Below are 6,000 nucleotides of genomic sequence, written 5' to 3' on the forward strand. Positions count from 1 at the left end.
AGGCCCTGGTCCTGATGACCTCATGTGTGTATCTTTATCTGGAAGTCCCAGAGCAGCATCCCCTTCCACCGTGCTTCAGCTGGAGCCAGCAGGACTTGACACAGCGTCTGGGCGATCTCCTCATGGTGGGTCAGTAGTATTCATGGCCATAGAAGTGCAGGGCACATGTCTATGATCCTGAGGTGTATCAGACCATTCCCTGTGGAATCCCACATGTTGGAGGAAACTCAGGGTCTTGTGAATGTGACTGTGAGGTCCTAGCTTTTGAGCCTGTGTGTGAGAGGCAGAAGGGTGTCTGATCAGCCATCCGCAGAGCCAGCTAGGAGCCAGTCAGGCTGTTTGAGCAGAAGACAGGCTCTAGTAGATGACAGGGTTGGTACCCAGGACGCTCTCCTAGGTGCAAGAGGCCCCAGGCTCCAGTGAGGATTTGGAAAGTAACCAGGCCCCAGGGGTGCAGGCTGCAAAGAGGGCCAGCCGTCCTATAGAGGTGGAAGCTGCAAGCCTCTGCCGATCCCATCTGACCTGGCCGGGAGAAGGAGGTGGGAGCAGATACTGCTGCAGGTGAGTTGCTGCCCCGGTCTCCATGAGGACATCCATTCTCTGGGGCCAATTCCGGGGCCACAGCCCCGGGGGCCACTCCAGGATGGATACATGGCAGCTCTCATAACAGGTACTCCTTACGCACCTTATTGGATATGACTGCTAGGTGTGGTTGGGATCTTGCTCTGGGTACATAAGAACCTCAGGCCTTTGGGTGCTAGGGAGCCCAAACTTCCCCCCACAACCGATGTATATGGAGGTCATTTCCAGGATCCAGTATCTTCAGCAGCAGCTTCTGTGTAGAAACACACCACCATGTTCCCAAGCTGATCTTGCCCAGGGCATCACAGATTGGACAGGTGCCATCCCTGGCTTAAGGATTCTCAGTGAATGTTCTGCTCCTTTGTGAAGTCCCTGTGTTTCCTCAGGGCTTCCCTGGAGGCTCAGTGTTAAACAATCTGCCTGCAATGTGGGAGATGCAAGTTCGATCCCTGGGTGTGAAGATACTCTGGAGGAGGAAATGGCAGCCCATTCCAGTATTCTTGCCTGGGCAATCCCATAGACAGAGGAGCCTGGAGCGGGGGCTACAGTCCATGGGGTCGCAAAGAGTCAGACACGACTGAGCGGCTGAGCATGCTGAGATGTACACCAAGCTAAAGGTTTGCTCTGGACCCTTGTATCTTTGGCAAGACACTGGCCCCTGCCTGGATCTTGACAGACTTCTTCTGCGGCAAATAACACTGGCAGATGTCTTAAAGTGCTTTTTGAGCAAGTACAGGGCTCCAGGTCTACACCTGGCCTCGGGTGGTGGCTCTTGCCATATCCAGGCAAAACATCTATGAGGTTGGATCAGGGCAGTGTTTGTGGGGCTTGAGAAAAAAGTGGATCCCGAGATGTTTCTCTGGTGGAAGAGGCCCAGTTAGTGTATTATATGGGATTGGAGGTTAAGGGAGAGGAAAAGCTGAAGGTAATTGAGGAAGGGTTGTTTCACACTTACAGGTTCTCTGTGCTTGTGTTTGGTTTCCTTTCTATTTCCTTTTTATCATACTCAGCATCTTTTGCCCAAAGTTTCCTTGTCTTTTTTATTGAAACTGTCAATAGACTTTTATTTTGACCTTTTCCTTTGTAACCCTTTAATATTTGAATAATATTTGTGAAAATAACAGAATTCTCATATACCCTCACCCAGTTTCTCCTATTACTAATATCTTACCTTAATACGATGCATTTATTACAATTCATGAGGGAGTATTGATGGATTATTTATTGTCAACTAAAGCTCATGCTTTACTCAGGCTTCTATAGGTTTTACCCACTCCAGGATCCTGGCGAGGAAACCATCCTAACATTTAGTTGTAATGTCTCCTTGGGTTCCTCTTAGCTTTAACATTTCTTTATTTTCAATGATCTTGACAGTTTTGAGGAGTACTCGGTAGATGTTTGTACAATGACCCTTGATTAGAATTTGTCTGATATTTCACTCGTGCCTAGTTTGGGATTCGGAGAAGGCAATGGCAACCCACTCCAGTACTCTTGCCTGGAAAATCCCATGGGCGGAAGAACCTGGTGGGCTGCAGTCCATGGGGTCACGAAGAGTCAGACGTGACTGAACGTCTTCACTTTCACTTTTCACTTTCATGCACTGGAGAAGGCAATGGCAACCCACTCCAATGTTCTTGCCTGGAGAATCCCAGGGACGGGGGAGCCTGGTGGGCTGCCGTCTGTGGAGTCACACAGAGTCGAACAAGACTGAAGTGACTTAGTAGCAGCAGCAGCAGTCTGGGATTGAGTTTGGGGGAGGAATATTACAGATGTTAAATCCCATTCTCATCACATCATATCAAGCGTATATACTATTAGCACAATTGATCACTGATGATGCTCTCATTGATCATCTGGCTGAGGTAGTGCTTGTCATGTGTCTATGTGATAAAGTGATTGTTTTATGCCCCCTTTCCATCCTGTCCTCTTTGGATGAAAGTCACAATGTGTGGTCCATGCTTCGGGGTGGGGAGTTGTGCTCCACTTTCTAGAAGTGGGAGTATCTACATAAACTGGAATCTTTCTCAGTGGGAGATTTGTCTATCCTTGTTTGTGTAATTAAGAAATCATTTATTTTTCTCAATATGGACTCACGGTATTTATATTACACTTTGGGTTAAAATCCAATGCAACTTTTTATATTTTTATTTTAAAATTGTGAAGATTGGCCATTGGGAGCTCTTCCTGTCAGCTCCCTTTATATATACCTTTGTCATACTCCTGAAAACCTTGCTTCCTTTTTTGAAATTTTTGAACACTTTTTTTTCCACACCCTACAAAGATGCTCCAGGCTCATTTTCCATCTTTCCCGTCCCAGTTCTAGAATCATCAATTTTTCCATGGAACCCTTGTTCCTTTTGTTGTCGAATGATATTGACAAAACTAGATCTATACACTAAGTGTGCTCATTGGTAGTGAAGGGTCATTGATTCTGGGACCTCTTGGTGGTCAGAGCAAAGAATTATATGTGTACTTCTTATCCTGTGTTTATTAATACATATAGAAATATTTAAGATGGTAATGATTTCATGAATATGACACCAAAAACAGAGCACCGCCCCCCAAATACATAGATAAATTGGACCTCATCAAAAAAAAAAAAAAAACAAACACCTATGTGCATCAAAGAACACAATCAAGGAAGCTCCCATATGATCCAGGAATTCCACTTCTGAGTATGTATTTAGAAGGAAATGAAAATAGGATATCGAAAAGATATCTTCACTCCTAAATTTATTGCAGCATTGTTCACAGTAGCCAAAATATGGATACAACCTAAGTGTCTGTCAGTGGATGAATGGATAAAGAAGATGTGACATATTCAGTATACAGCCATGTGAGAGAAGGAAATCCTGCCATTTGCAACAACTTGGAAGGAGCTTGAGGGCATTATGCTAAGTAAAATAAGTGAGACAGAAAAAGATAAATACGGTTTGTTATCACTTACATGTGGAAGCTAAAAAGGACAAACTGGGACTTCCCTGGCAGTCCAGTGGCTAAGACTCTGCACTTCCAATGCAGGGAGCATGGATTTGATCCCTGGTTGGGGAGCTAAGATCCCACATGCTGAGCAGCAAGGCCAAAAATTTAAAAATAAATAAAAATAAATTTAAAAAGTAAAATAGAGAAACAGAGAAGAGAGTGGTGTTTGCCAAGAATTAGGGATGGGGAAATAGGAAGAGATTGTTCATGGGGTACTAGCCCCCATTTACAATACTAACAAGTTTTGGGATCCAGTGTACAGCAGGATGTTTATAGCTCACAATTTGTCAAATACTTGACTGTTGCAAAGAGAGTGGAACTTCTACACTCTCACCACAAACACGAAATGTGACAGGATGGAGGTGGTAGCTCACACTATGTCAGTGATTATTTCACCATTTATAAATGTATCATATCAACATTGCAAGATTTTTGCTTGAACTCCATCCCTCCTTGCTAGTGAGGCTTCTCTTCTAGTGGAGTAAACCTCACTGCAACTGTAGTGTCGTTCACCCATGTGATGCTTCCAGATTTCATCAGGAAACAGTTTTCAGTGTGAGTGAAATTTTAAACATCCCATAGGCGATGCTGTCGCTTCTGGCTCCGATACAGCATCCACATGACACTCTGGAAACCATTCTGCAGATAAGAATCCTTTTCTGCTTGTTTGTTTTTTTAAGTTGGCATCTATATATTGTCGTACTTTTCTAATTTCAAACCCTTGCTTTCCCTGATTGAAAAGTAGCAACACCGAATGGGACTAGAGGACACCTACAGGTTCAGAATTCTTTCCTGGTTCGATGATTTATTACTCACAAAGCGTCACCTCTCCCCCCACACGCAGAGAACAATGTGAGTCCATTTCCCAGCTTTGACAATAGCCACCACACAGTCAAGTTTAGTAAACACCACGTGTTTACTATGGGTGCAGCTGCCCTCCATCCAGCATCTGTGCTGGGACTGCAGCCTTCTCTCAAGGGGCAAGGAGGCCCCCTCCCGAGTGAGGACGACACCCCGGAACAGAGGGTCCCACAGAATGCAGCTCCACCATTCCTGGGGATGTCAGCCTAAGAACCCCTCCACCATGCCCACTTCCTCAGTGAACTCGAGGAGCCAGAGGTTTGGTCTGTGGGGTGCAGTCTCAGATGGGCAGAGGGAGGGCCCCATGTCCTGTGGAGACTCCAGGTGAGGACCAGCGGAGACTGAGGGTTCCCAGGGAATGCATGTGCTGCCCTCCTGACAGTTTTGGGGGACGACAGGGCATGGCATCCGGATGTGACGCTACTGATTCCTCTGAGAGAGAAGTGAGGGCCTGGGTCACAGACCTCAGATTCAGGTCAGCAGAGTGAAGGAGCCCAGCCATGCTAGGAGTCAAGGTAGAACCCTGGGGGTAGGGGGCTCTGGGGCCCCAGGACACACCGGTCATCACTGCTCTCAGCCTTGATAGACCCTGGCAGGGTTGTGGGAATGAGTCTTCCACCCCCGGTTTCCCTCTCGGGTGTGCTGGCTCGACAGGGCCTGTGTGTCTAAGGGAAGCAAGGGTCTCACCTGCTCACCTGGGCAGTGCCCAGACTAGCTGAGAGTCAAGGCGAAGAACACAGGGAAGGCTGAGTGACTCCCAGGACATCACCTCAGCCCATGGCGTCCTCAACCACTAAGCCCTGCTATAATGGCCACAGCCTCCTGCTGGGGCCTTAGGGCAGTGACGCCCTTGGTGTGATGGTCTGGCCTCTGCCGAAGACTTTGGCATCCCAGGACCTGTCAGAGCTCAGGATGAGGACCCAGAGGGAGAACACAGGTGACCCCACAGTTCTACGCCTCTGCTGCCAGCCCTGGGCATCCCTGGCATTGGGATGAGCACTTGGCAACGTGTCCTGACTTTGCATCAGGGTCTCAGAGAGACTGGGGACCTAGGATAAGGGGTGGGGTCTCATGTGGGCAGAGGGAAGGGTCCAGGTCCTCACGGGACTGAAAGGGTGTACACTGATGGGGGACTTGGGGGATCCTGGACCCCAATCTGAGGGGACCCCACAGACCTCGCCCCCTATATTTGGGTGGTCTGGAATGTCTCGGTGTGGAATTACTGTTCTAGGCTGGTCCTGACTTTCGGAATTCGGGTCTGAGAGAGACTGTGGACCTGGTTAAGAGGAACGGGACCTCGTTTGGGGAGAGGAGAGAATCCCAGGTCCTACCCAGAGGCAAAGTGAGGTGCCCGAGGGAGGACTGAGGGGACCCTGGACCCCAATGAGAAGAGACCTCAGAAAAGCCCATCCCTGCTGTCGGTCCTGAGAGACCCTGGGATATGATGACCGCAACAGGCTTGGTCTGACTTTCTGACATCCGGGTCTCAGACTGGGGTCCTGGTACAGTAGGCAGACTTCCTGACATCTGGGCTTCAGAGAGACTGAGGCCCTGTTGTGAGGAGCAGGACCTCAG

The sequence above is a fragment of the Moschus berezovskii genome, chromosome X (assembly GCF_049115385.1).
Source record: "Moschus berezovskii isolate FMDL1 chromosome X, NW_MosBer_1.0, whole genome shotgun sequence".
Lineage (NCBI taxonomy): Eukaryota > Metazoa > Chordata > Mammalia > Artiodactyla > Moschidae > Moschus > Moschus berezovskii.